Source organism: Poecilia latipinna, unplaced genomic scaffold, assembly GCF_001443285.1.
Source record: "Poecilia latipinna isolate Pla-1442-1.1 unplaced genomic scaffold, P_latipinna-1.0 Scaffold2875, whole genome shotgun sequence".
NCBI lineage: Eukaryota > Metazoa > Chordata > Actinopteri > Cyprinodontiformes > Poeciliidae > Poecilia > Poecilia latipinna.
The window spans coordinates 1-13,707 of NW_015115491.1; the positions used below are offsets into that span (position 1 = coordinate 1).

A 13,707-nucleotide genomic window follows, 5' to 3' on the forward strand; every position below is an offset into this window, starting at 1 on the left:
TTAACCCATTTATTTATTTAGTTAATTTTGGCGCAAATGGCTCTCCATAAAAAAATAGTTTTCAGAACTAAAACGGATAAAATAAACTATTGACGTTTGGACATGACGTCACGCTCTTCATAACTCCGCCCACTCCGCCATGACGAACGTCAAGACAACCAATGCGCTCCTTTAAAGCTAGTCTGAAAACAGACATCTGTAACCTTTGCAGCGAGCACTTTTTACAAGGTAAGAAGATTAACGTTCATATGCTTTATAAGTAGGTAAGATTTTAAAGATATTTAATGTCGCGTTATGGAGAAGGAAGGCGTCTAACCATTGGTAACCATGGAGACAATGCCGCACCGTCATGTAGCCTAGCATGAATGGAAATAACTGGTTAGCATCTCGTCTTTTGTACGTTTTTAAGGCTGCTCCGGTTTAAGGGGAAACGCTGTTTATGACACAGTGATATAAATCATGTGGTGTCAATTCAGGCAAAGTCGGTAATTTGATCAACACGTCAGGAGAGAGGAGGAACTGGTCGGTTTCTAAACTAGCGATTTCCAACTTTTGTACCGCCGTCTGTGAGCCCCAACCAGGTGTGTTACGTTCGCTGATAAATTAGCTCGACTCGAACAAGTAAATCCCACGACTAACCTGGCAAAAACAAATTTGGAAAACGATTTCAGTCGCTCTGATCAATACTTCTGTCCCTCACTTCAGACGTCCATCATGGCGCCTCCAACCATTTAGTGACGTAGTTGCAAAAGATCAATAGTTGCAAAAAAAAATCATCAAAAATTTTAATTTAATCAAAACACAGTTACAAATCCTTATTAAAAACAGTTTAAAAATCATTTTCAGAACTAAAACTGGTTTAATTATGTTAAGCAATACTTCTATTTTCAGCCATTTTCTGCTGCGTTCTTCTCATTTATGTTACATAGTTTCTACAGCATTTAAACACTATGTGGTGGATTTATTTTTTGCTAAACTTAAGCAGTTATAAATCATGTTGATCTTAATTTTGTAATAAAAACATACCTTGGATCCAGTGGCAGACTTCGCTAACTAAAAAAAGACTCCCTTTATAACCACATGTTTTTAGTTATCCTAGCGTTTTAAAATAACTTCCCCATCAAAACCAAACTGATATGAGCTTCTGTCTTCAAAATACAAGAAAAACTTGTTTTAGGTTTTAATATTATGACAGGGCTCGCCCCTTTATTTCATCAAGTTTCAATAGGGAAATGGTTTTACCTTCCAAAATGCATGGCAAAAAAATAAAAATACTGAACACAAAATATAGTTCTGGTGTGTTGGCAGTGGTGTAAAGTAGTGGTGTGAATGGGATTGAGAAAATATTTTATCTGTATGTGTAATTTGAAGAATCAAAGCCACGGCAAAGGCCGATGTGTGGCGTAGCATGTTTACGTTTCTTTATCGAACATTGTAGTGAAAACCTCAAACTTTTCCTATAAATTATTCCTGCATTACTCCGTCTAACGTGGTTCCAGAAATGGGATGAATTTCATAGGAAGGACTCATGGAGGCGCGTTGTTGTTGGATTCTTCGTTTATTTTGTTAAATTATCTCCCTCTCCTTTTGAATGTGTTCATTTTGTTCTCTCTGCATGCGTTTGATCATAATGTCCTCACCTCATCATCAGCTCCCAGGAATCCTGCAGACATGGAGGGCTTCTTTTTTTTTTCTTTTGCAGAGCAGATTGGTCTGTTGCAATCCAACACACACACACACAGAAACGATTCCCCGGTGAGGAAGAAGAAGCTGCCAGTACTGCCGTCTAATCTTTGCACTTTGGGATTTTTTTTTTTTTCTCTGCAACCAAAAAACCGCCGCCGTTGAATTAGATTTGCTTACTCGTCCTCAACCATCTTCAAAGGACCCAGATAGCTGAATATACCTTTTATTCATTTCATGCTGCTGTAATTGTTTTTCTCTCCCACTGAGCAAATCCAGAGGTCTGTGGGGAACAGGCTTGTGTATATGGCTGTGCTTTCATCTGCATTATGTTTAGTAATAGTGTTATTATTTTAGAGTGTGCTGCTGTTGAGCATTTATTTTCTTGCTTGCTCGCTGAATTCAGGGTTGGAGAGACTCATCTGCTGTCAAACGGTGAAGTAAAAAAACCGCCTGGAGCAGCTGTCATTAAAACAATTACACCAACAAAAATGGAAATATTTAAATATTACACTCCAAAAACAAAATCTTAGCAAGTACACTTATCTTAGTACACTTGAATTAAGAAAAAACTAATGTACAAGTCACTTTTCAGCAAGAAATAAAGCTTGTTTTATAATTCAATAGCAGAATATTTAATCTATAACCAGACATTTTAACATCTCATATTTAAAATAATCTGTCGGTGAAACTAATACTTAAAAAAACAACAAAAAAAAAAAACAATATTAAGGATTGAATGTCGTTTGTATTGCTGAAATTTACTTGTAAGTTAGTTTTGTCTCATTTCAAATGTAATAAGTTATTTGCATTAGAAACTGGAACAAAAATATTTGGTTAGACTTTGTGTTTTTGCAGTGCTTGGAATTATTTTCAGTCACTATGTCAATGTAGTCATTTTCTGTTATGATAGGAAGACATTTCGTCCAAAATAATAAAACTAGACAAAACTACTTGGTAAGATCTTGTGTTTTTGCAGTGTAGCTAGCTAGTAAGGGTGTTTTTGCAGCTACTTAGCATGTGAGCGCGACTCAAAGCTTTGCGTCACAGTAAAATCCAGCCAGAAAAACTAAAAGTACTTAAAATATGAAACTAAATAATCCTGCTACGACAAAATGTAAGACTTGTGATCAATGTATTTATAGCCCATTTATTATTTTTCAATTAATTTAAGACACTTTAGATTTGTGAATTTAAGACCTTTTAAGGATGCCTGAGGTTTCAAATCAGAGCCGATTTTCCTGCATGAAGTTTCCAGTTTTCCAGCCTCGCAGTCGCTCTCTGACTGTAGATGAATCCCACAGGTGTAACATGTGAACATCTGAGAGCAGGTAAACCAGAGAGGGGGGTAAAAATAGCGCAAGGGAGACTAGAAGCAGACTGTGCAGCAGTTCTGAAAGCGCTTGGCTCGGTTGGAACAGTTGCCATGGTTTCGAGATGTTTCCATGGAAATGCTAGCTGCCAATAAAATGAATTCGAGGAGGATCGCTGCAGCAGGTTGGCACGAAGGTGAGAGCGATGTGGGAGAAAAGGGAAGGAGAGGAAACACGACAGGCTGGCTTGGAGTGGGTCCCTCATGGCGACCCTGAAGGTCACCGGGACGAGTTAGAGGTCAAAAACCTGATGCAAAAACTCACAATTAGTATTATTATATCCATTTAACATCAATGCTAACCTCATACCTTCTGATTTTAGTTTGAAACTAGTTCTGTTTTGTCTAGCAGATAAACATTTCCATCACAATCCCAATAAGAAAATATGTAATATAACCTGATCTAATTTTGTTTAATCCCCACAGTTTATATGGTTTGTTTTTCTTGTCAGGAACTTTTCTATTTCTAGCTTCAGGAGAAAACAGTTTGATAAATTTGACAGGCAGCCAATCAGAAAATGAGCTTTCTGTGGGACAATAAAGGCTATTTACGTCTTCATCGTCTACTTTTATTTTGTAGACTTAAAAACAGATATGTATATAAAAAAACCTGGTTTAAAGAATTTATATTTAAATATTTTATCTTTATTTTTAAATAGGTTTTCTCATCTTCCTTCCAACTTTCTGAGGTCCCCTTAGTGCCACCTGGCGACCCTCCAGTGGGCCACGACCCCCACTTTGAAAAACACTGAGTTAGGCTGAAATAATTTAGCAATTGATTAATCACTAACTGGAGTTTTTATAAATTTAAAAAAAAAACAAATTTGCTGAAAACCAACATATTCAGAGCAGTAATTAAACCAAAACTGTACAAAATATGTAGATTTTGCATTTAAATTAATTGCATAATAGTGATGGATATGTTCTAGTTCCACTGGTAGATTATTAGCAAGACATTTTTAATTTGTTATAAATGAAATAATTTCACTAAAGCACTTTAAATGAATATAAGGAATCATTTACTTAAAACAATCTCCTCTCTTTCTGAAAAGTTATTTGTAAGATAGTTTTGTCTTATTTAAAGTGAACTAAAACATTTACAGTTGAAACTAGACAAAGAATACCAGGTAAAGTTTTGTGCCAGATCGGTATCAGCTGATGCTGAACCTTAGATATCGGTACCGGAGGTGGAAACAGTGGATCGCTGCATCCTGAGTCTATAAAATTTGTTACATTTTTCTTCAAAATTTAGTTTTTTATTTCCCAGAATTCCCTTAATAGTGAAGGAAAACCTTGGGTTTATTAGGGTCAGCCCCACGTCTCTTTCCATCTTTTTCTTTCTCTCTGAAGGACAGAGGTATTCCCACCTTTCTCGGTCACCATGGCAACGCTGCAGCAAGAGAAGAAAGATGGGCCGCAGGAGGAAAAGAGATGTGTGAACAATGCTAATGCTACTTCACTGATCATCGATCGTGCTTTTCCTCCATCCCTCCTTCTTTTCTTTCCATTTCCCACGATTTATTTTTTCTCTAATTCATTCGTTGCCACCACCGCGTCATTTTCTCCGCTGTGGTATTAAAAAAACCTCAAACCTCCACTCCACACGCCACTTTATTATTATTATTACTATTATTATTATTGCTGGCTCATTTACCAGGCAACACACTGCAAAAAAATAAAATAACCGAAGTGTCACTGGTTCCTACAGGCAGCCGTCATCATCAGTCTAATGGAGAGGTGGCCACTTCGTGCCAGATTATAAATGATGTTTACTCATCAGGCCCCCTCCATTGAGGGTATACAGGTCCGAGTTTGCAGCTCTGCAACAGAAGTGCATGATGGGAAATTTAAATTTCTATAAGTGCTAAAATAGGGATGTCAAAAGTGTGGCCAGAGGGCCATTTGCAGCCCTTCCAGTGATTCTGTGCGGCCATTGTCAACAGTTTCAAAATATATTATTTTTATTTCATGCTTATGCTTAAAACAAATTAAAGCTAAATTTTTACTGATTAAAAAAAATGCATACAAATTATGAAAGAGCTAAATATTTCTGCTAATACAACAGCATATTAGGGCCATAATAATGAAAGTAAATTGGAATAAAATCATATTATGAGAATAAAGTTGTACAAGAGTAAAATAACATGAGAAAAGTTGTAATATTACAGGAATGAAGACAAAGTGTTACATGAATAAAGTATAAATTTATGTGAATAAAGTTGCAATATTTCAATAATGTCATAATATTGAAATTTAATTACAATATTTTACCTTTACTCGCACGATTAAGACTGTTTGCATAAAACCGCAACTTTAGTCTCGTAATTTTATGACTATTCTCGTAAGTTTTTTATTGTCTTACTACGACTAACTTGGTTGTAAACTAAATATTTAGATTCAATCTAAAATTAAATATTTGAGCTTGCTAACAAGATATTTAGGTCTTTTTGGGTTGAAAAGACTCAGTGAAAACCCAGATACGGGTTGAATATGGTGAAAAATGTGAACTTGGAGTTACTTACTGCTGCAGCATTGTGACAGCGCTGCAGGTTTGTTTGGAATAGGCCGTTTCAGGAAGCTCCACATGTATGTAACAAAAACACATGGAAAAGAGAGTGAGAGCAACTTTTCCCTGCTGTGGCCATGTCAGTCATCTCTTAAAAAAACACTTCAGTCTGCAGATCTGTGCAACAAGGCGTGGGATGCTGATTGCCTGTAATGCATTCTTAACTGCATCACATTTCTATAGATTTTGTCCCATTTATTAAAGTCTGCAGAAGCCTTTAAAACTGAATATACCAGATAATTATCCACCACCGGAGCCTGTGATCCTATCAGCTCAAGTACTCTCATCTCCTTCTGTTGATGGCTTGCTACGTTCACACAGCAGGCAAATGCGACCCAAATCCGCTTTTTTCCCTCCGAATCAGAAATATCCGGCTTCTTCACTGCAGACCCAAAATCCGAGCTCTGTAGCACTAAATCGGACATAAAGCTGTTGCTAGTAGTTGTGTTGTATTTTTATTACCTTCCTTAGTCTTGTCATGATCATGTGACGATATTTTCGACTCCCATCGCTGAATAACATTTAAAATGAACCCATAAAAGGCGCCGTCCAGCAATACTTCCGTAAACAGAGCGCTACTGTGTGACGTCAACGTTCTTCTGCGCATGCGGGTCGCTTCGGAGACTAAACTGTTCACGGAGAAGCGCCATGGCGGTCGGGTTTAATTAGTAGTATAAACAACTATACAATAAAAATCTGTGACGGCGTATTAGGGACATTGTAAATAGAAAAAAATGAGTAAATTTCCACCAGAAAACTCAGAAATGTTGAAAATAACCAAGAAATTTTCTAGAAAAGGGAATTTAATCTTAGAAATTTTATCTGAAAACATTTTTTAAACTTCTGAATTTGAAAAGTAAAAAAAAATGCTAAAAAAAAGGAAAATTTATGGACTTGAAAGGACAAAAAATAAGAGAGAAAAAAGGAATTTTTTAGATTAATCTCAGAATTTTTCTAGAAAAAATTTGACATTTCTGAGTTTGAAAAGTTGAAAAATTGCAAGAAAAAAAAAGACATTTTTTGTGGTTAATTTCAAAATTTGAGAAAAACTCAGTCGGAAAAATATTCAAGCTTTTTTTTTCTTTTCTCAGAAATTTCCACGTTTTTTTCTAGAAAATTTAAAAGATTAGTCAAAAAATTTCTCAGATTTTTTTTTTCCAGAAATTTACGCCTCTGTCTTTTTTCTATCTGCCACACCATCATAATGCGCTCTACGTCCCCAAAGCGATCCACGTGCGCGTTGGAACGTTGACATCACATCGCGGCGCGGTGCCGCACGCAGGGCGCGCTGGCTGGTTTGTGTTGATGCTGCCGGTAAGACAGGACATGCTGCTGCTCCCCAGAGAGGAAAAAGCTTCTCTTCATGGGCAGCTGTGCGTTAAATGCCGTCCCTCGCCGAATCCTTGGAATGAATTACATTTTGATTCATTTTGGGAGAACTGGTTCTCTTCTGGTTCGGTTCTACCTTCTCTCCCTGTGAGCCACATGCGGCCCGAAGCGTTTATGTGATTTTATTATGTGATTATCGTGGACTTTACCTGAAAACGTCATAGATGGAAAAATAAGTAATTTTTCCATCTTGTTTTGACGGTTTGGATTAATAGAGAAAAAAACAAATAAGAGCAAAAATAAATTTGATTCCCCAGACTTTATTAAATACATCTCAACATAAACATTCCTTCCTTTTAGTTTCCTTTCTTCTTGCCTTCCTTTTTCCTTTCATCCATGTTGTCTAAGTGTGATTTGCTTTTTTCCTATATTTTCCAGTTCTTTAGTGGCCTAGTCAAAGTCCAGGCTTGGTTGAGATGCTATGCCCGTGACCTTAAACAGAACCTTTATGCTGAACTGAAACAATTTTCCTCCATGAAGATTAAAGACGTTTCTGTTTCTTCTAAACTATTTACCTTTTCTAAGAATCTCAGGTTATTTCTGATTTTAAGAAATAATTAAAGATCTGAAACATTTAAATGCGATAAAACGACAGAATGCAGATCTCCAGTTCAGTCCGGTTCAGTCCTCTGGCTCACTGAGTGCAGAAACATCAGATTACGGAAAATCCACCGATTATGACGAGTTTTTCATGTTTGCACAAACACTGGCTGCATCCGGGGAAATCGCAGCATCTGAAATTTACTTTCTGTCTGAATGTAAATCTTTGCTGTAACCATGGTTACATGGTCCCAAAGCTGAAGGCACAAAAAAAAATACCTGATGCAAAAATGCCAAATGGAGGTTAGAGATGTGACGGACCAACACTTAGTAGTTCATAACAAATTAAATATAAGAAAATATATTTAAAATGTTTCAAATGACCGTTGGATTCTGATTTCTATTCAGCCCGGTTTATTCTGATAGCCATAAATAAACATCAGTTTATTTCCTGGAGACCTCAGACATTTGATATTGTAGCTAATTAGCAAACTACTTATTTAGCTTGATTACTAAAAACTAAATGCTTAACTCTAAATAAGATATTTAGTTTGCAAACAAAATGGTTAGCTGCAAACTAATGGTTTAGTTGCAAACAAAATGATGAGCTCTCAGCTACATTTATAGCTCCAAACTAAATATTTAGCAGTAAAGCTAAATATTTTACTCTAAACTATATCTTTAGTTAGGAAACTGAAACTAAAGCATTTGATGTTAAATATTTAGCTCCAAAGTGAATATTCAGTGAGCAAGCAAAATTTATGTTCGAAGCTAAATACTTAGTTTGCAAACTAAATAGAGTAAAGACTCTGCTGCTGTTTACTTGCATGACTGGTTGTGTGTTGCTATGGAGATTTTACATGCAGGTTGTGTGACATGTGTGTCGTCCCGTCTTCGTTCTCCTGCTCTCTCTGTCACTGCTTTCTAATCAATAACTCATCTCTCGATGTCGATCCTCTTCTGTCCCCACAGCAAAACAAATGTCCTTCCGCAGGACGGACACAAAGATGGCGGTGGAGGCGCAGAAACGGAGAGCTTGAAAGGAAAGGAGCGAATACAGTGAAACACCTGAACAGCAGATTAAAGAGGAGGGGAAGCGACGGATGATTAACCCCGTCTCCAAGGTTACGCTTTACAACAGCTGCATCAGTGCAGACGGCGGCGGCCGTTCATCACCTGAGGCCAAATTAAAGGAACCTTTTCTCTGCCTCTGACCTTCACAGGCTGGACGGATGGCGACCTTCACTTCCAGACGGAGGTTGCCGCACCGCAGCAGGAGCAGCGGACATGACGAAAACGTCACGATTCTCCGCACATGTGATGCAATTCCTGTAAAAGTCAACAAGCTGCTAGAAGGAAAACCAACATTTTACTCATTTAGGAAGATGATTGACTTGTTTTCCTTCCCACTGTCGCCACATGCTTGCTCAGGAGGAGGGATTGCTGAAAAGTGAGTGAAACTATGCAGTCAGCTGGATTTTTTTTTTAGATTAAAGTTGCTGACCAAAGTGTGGTTCATGGGGCCATTTGTGGGCCTTGAAAATCAAGAATCTCAAATCAAGAACGGTAAATATTTGGCCAACAAAATAGAAAACAGTGTCAGAGTGTTAAGAAAAAATAAAAGTGTAAAAGCTGAGTTGGAGGCGTGGCCTGCAGCAGCTTATTTCTCTAGAAGAGCTCATTCTGAAAAGATCTAAAAATGGACAGAACTGAGAAAACTAAAATATCATTATCCAAGAATAATTTAGTGCACAAAAAAAGTAATGTACCTTTCATATCGTGTCTGGACAGGAATCTACACCTCAGTTGCCCCCCAGCTCAACATTTACACTCACGCATGAAAATGGCTACAAACAGATGAAAAATTATACAACCGTACAAATTTGAAAAGCAGAAGTGGAGCCTCCTGCACAACCAACAAGAATGCAGCAACTGGATTCTGGATGCTAAGTTAACAAAAAAAAAAAACAAACAAAAAAACACTTGTCTGTTCCAACAGCCGTTGCTCAGCAGTAAAACCAGCTGACCAAATGAGCTGGAGCTCAGCTCGGGTTGCTAGGCGATGGGCGGAATTCCACTGCCGTTGCTAGGTAACGTGTTCCACTTTGCTGATTTGTGATGTCACATTCCGGAGGTTTTAGAAATGGCTCATTTTCCAGATACTAGAAAACATGAACTTACTGCCAAAAACAAAAAGAAAAACACGCCTTGGTGTTTGTTTTTATGTGTTTGAGCTGTTTTTATAAACAGTTGAGATAGAAATAGAATAACTGAAATTTCACATTTTGCATCACAAAAGTCTAAATGTGCTTCATCAGCTGCCAATTACTTGGAAAACTCCTCCTCCGACTCCTCCACCTCATCCTTTGCTCTTTTTTCTCCTCTCCCATCCCGACTGTTTGACCCAGAGAGGTAAAGCAGCGCCGCGATCGAGTCGCCTCGCTGTTCTGTCACGTTTAAATTAGCCTGGATTTCATGAAGTCTCCTCTTATCTCTCATGTACTTCCCTCTCCACCCCCGGGTCACATTGAAACGAGAGGCGGCGAGGTGAAAATGAGAACTGCAAGGCGACTTTGCATAATCCACTCAGTGAGACTGCAGCCAAGGTGGCGTCGCATCAGCATTTTGAAGTTTCCTTCGTTCGCCGATGATAACTTCCTGCTTAATCTCATGCTGAAGCTTATCTTAAAATACAGACAAATTACACGCATGTGGGATTTAAACCTCGTTTAACATGATATCATGTAAAACGGGACAATTTGTTTGAAATTTCTGCTCCTTTTTGCCGTTTTCCACTCGTTCTCCCACACAAAGGCTGCAGGACTAAAACATAATTTGTAACTGGATCACAATAATCTGATTAGGGGAAAGAGAGAAAAGGCAAAACTTTCCCACTTTTTAATAATTTAATACATCTCTTCCGGTTACTGGTTTAAAGGAACAGCTTGTTCTGAATCAGGGGTGTCCCAAAGTGCGGCACAAGGGCCACTTGTGGGCCCCCAAATGACTTTCTATGGCCCACAACTCAAAGTCAATATGAGCAAAATTTGGCGATTTTATTTTTACATGAAGATTTAAAAAAATTGGGTACAATACAAAATATTCATATTTGAATAAAAATAGCAACTGAATATAACAAAGTGACTTGATTGTGCTGTAAAATGGTATTATGATCCTGGAAAATGCATAATCATAACAATTTAAATTATTTATTATGAAAACGTAGCAATCTGTCACTAATTATTACTTAGTAAAATGTTAAAATGCGTTGCAGAGTCAATCAAAACAGCAGATCTTTTATTGACTTTGTAAGGCTTCTGTTACAAAAAGCCAGATTAGTTGGGTTGAGTTGATTCTCAGATTTGGATCTAAATCCTCATTTATGTGGAGTTTTTGCGTCTTTAACTGAATGATTTAAAAACGTGAAGGCAGACGGCGCGTTTTAACCCCAACGCTTCGTCTTTTACAGACGCGCTCATGGCGAGGAGAGCGACAGCAACCCGGAGTCAGAGGCGCAGAGCCGCTGACCTCTTGGCAAACCCAGCCTGCTGGAGCTAAGTGATCACCGCAGGCTACAAACGGCGCTAGCGCTCAGACAGACAACACACCCACACGCACAGGCAGGTGGACCCAGGGCGGGTCGGCAGAACCGAGCCGGAAACGGCAGGAAGAGGAGAACAAGCAACACAATCTCTCCTGCAAGGTTGTGAAAAACCTGTTTTTTTAATTATTATTTCATAAATTTCTCAGTATGGCACATGAACAGAGATTGAATGTTCTGAAAAAGATTTGGCACAGAACCTTAAAGCAGAACAAACCCATCCCCTCACCTCCAAACACACACACACGCACGCACACACACACCCTGTTCACATGTTCCTCCAGTGTTAATATGCACATCTGTGGTTATAACAGGATAAAACACAGTCTTAAGAAACAATCACAGAAACAACCAGAGTCAATATTGCGGAAGAGAAACCGAAGCAAAACAAAGAAGCAGATGGAGGCCATGTTTAATTGAACAGAGGGAAGGAAATATCAGAGGCCTTGGTTTGTTTTCAGTTTTCCTGAGAGACGATCGCAGTGGTGCTGTAGAAGGGGCAAACGGGGCTAACAGGAGCTCGCTAACGGGCTAATGGGGGCAAATGAGGGTAATGGGAGTTAACTGGGACAAACGGTGGCTAACAGGAGAAAGCTAACAGGGGCTAATGAGAGATAACAGTTTCTAACAGGAGGAAACGAGGAATGGGAGCTAACCAGGGCAAATAGTGACTAATGGGAGCTAACGAGGTCTAACGAAAGCTAGCTAACAGGAGCTAATGAGAGCCAACCGGGAAAAACCGGGGTAATGGGAGCTAACTAGGGCAAACACTGGTGAGCGAAAGCTAACAGTGGCTAACTGGAGCTAGCTAAGATGGGCTTACGGGAGCTAACAGTGGCCAACGGAAGCAAACAGTGGCTAATGGGAGTTAACCTCTTGAAAATGAGATGATGAGTCTCAAGTGGTTATCCTTGAAACAAATAAATAAATAGAACTAAATAATGTGAGCTAACGGTGGCTACAGTTAGCTCACTTGCCGTTTGTGGGGATGAAAACCGGAGCTCGACATTTAGCTGCAGGGGTGATGGAGGTGGAAGGTTGGGAAACGGTGACAGGAAGTGGCATGAGGTAGATGGTTTCTGTTCTCTGCTCTGGGTCGGGAGAGAACAAGCAGGAAAATGTGAGACGATCTCTGGAAGAACGAGAAGAAGAAGAGCAGGAGTAGAGAGCCATGCTGCTCCTCTGAATCCCTGTGTTGGAAACGGAGAGGAATAATTTCCCTTCTGGCTCTGGGTCACATATTAGCTCCTCATCCTGCAGGTCATTATATTTTTATTGGAGCTGAAACAATTAATCGGAATAGTCACAATAAATCGATTACTGAGACTTAATTATTCAGAGCAGTAATAAAGGCAAAACTATAAAATATATATACAAGTTTCAAAGCTAAAAACATCGAAATATATTTCAGCCAAAACTCCTGAAGTGGTAATACTTTCGCTTCATTTGCTTCATGTTCACTAACGAATGTTAATGCATTTTAGGCAATAAAATGTTTATTTTCTTATTTAAAGAGGGAATTTTATTACTTGTTTATTTGTGTCTTTAAATTAACTAATTTAGTGTAAAAAAGGCTTACGTGTTTAAATTAAAATTTTTAATGTTTCATTTTTGATCTGAGTGTCGGAATAGATTTTCAGTTGCTAAACAAATCATGTTGTCATGTCTTTGTCTCTTATCATCTCTCCTCTCCCTGAATTCCCGCAGCATAATACTGCCACCCAGGGCAGCAGATAAGTTCTTTCTGATGTATGCAGGCAGTTTTCAATGCACAGAATGCCGACAAATACAGAAAATGTTAACTATAAATAATTATTCTGCATATTTTGCACTTTTTATGCCGCTGCAGTCGCTCTCAGACCGGACTGGCCCAAATCAATGCAAATTAAACGGCTGATTAGGGCGCCACACCACCAGGGGTCCCCCAAGAGCAACAAGCTAGCCTTGTAAAATATTTATATCTAAAATAACATTGAATAATACAAACTAAGTGCAAAAGCGATTTATATATTATTTTTTTATAAATGTTATAGAAATAATACATAGTAAATATAGTAAATAATTATTGTAATTATTTACAATAATTTAGTGTTACTTTAAAATTGTTCACTTAAACACCACTCTGCATTTCAAAATATAATTCTTTCTTTTAAGTCTGTTGCCATAGTAACCAACAGCTACAGCAGCACTGCTATGATGTAAGCTAACGATAAATGAAGCTAATTATGATAGCAGCCATAGAGTAGCTTAGGAACGATGAAGCATCTGGTGTTGACATGTTGGGGCCCCCAGGTGAAAATCTGCTCAGGGCCCCAGAAATGCCTGGACCGGCCCTGCACTCAGATGAAAATGTTTTAACTTATGTAGCTAAATTGCTTAATTCATAACAACATAACGCGACAAGACGTCCTCCAGTGCCATTCTTCATTCCTGCTGCCCCTTTCTGTCCATACTTGTGCCTCCGTTGTCCCTCGTTTTCCTCCGGGCTTGTGGAGGGGGGGAAGCCCGAGGCGACAGAAGCTGTTGCGTGGTAAACACGACGAGGGGCAGAAAAAA

The 13,707-nt window shown here is 38.5% G+C and overlaps 1 long non-coding RNA gene across 2 annotated transcripts; it reads left to right on the top strand.

Moving 5' to 3' along the window:
• Nucleotides 1–62: 62 nt before the first annotated feature.
• On the top strand, nucleotides 63–13,707 carry LOC106939443 (uncharacterized). 2 transcript variants are annotated; one of them, XR_001422845.1, is made up of 4 exons: nucleotides 63–228; nucleotides 8,523–8,674; nucleotides 8,774–9,000; nucleotides 11,020–13,707. It is a non-coding gene; the product is annotated as an uncharacterized LOC106939443 (long non-coding RNA). The 2 variants fall into 2 exon arrangements; XR_001422844.1 differs by lacking the exon at nucleotides 11,020–13,707 and having other exon boundaries at nucleotides 65–228; nucleotides 8,774–9,302.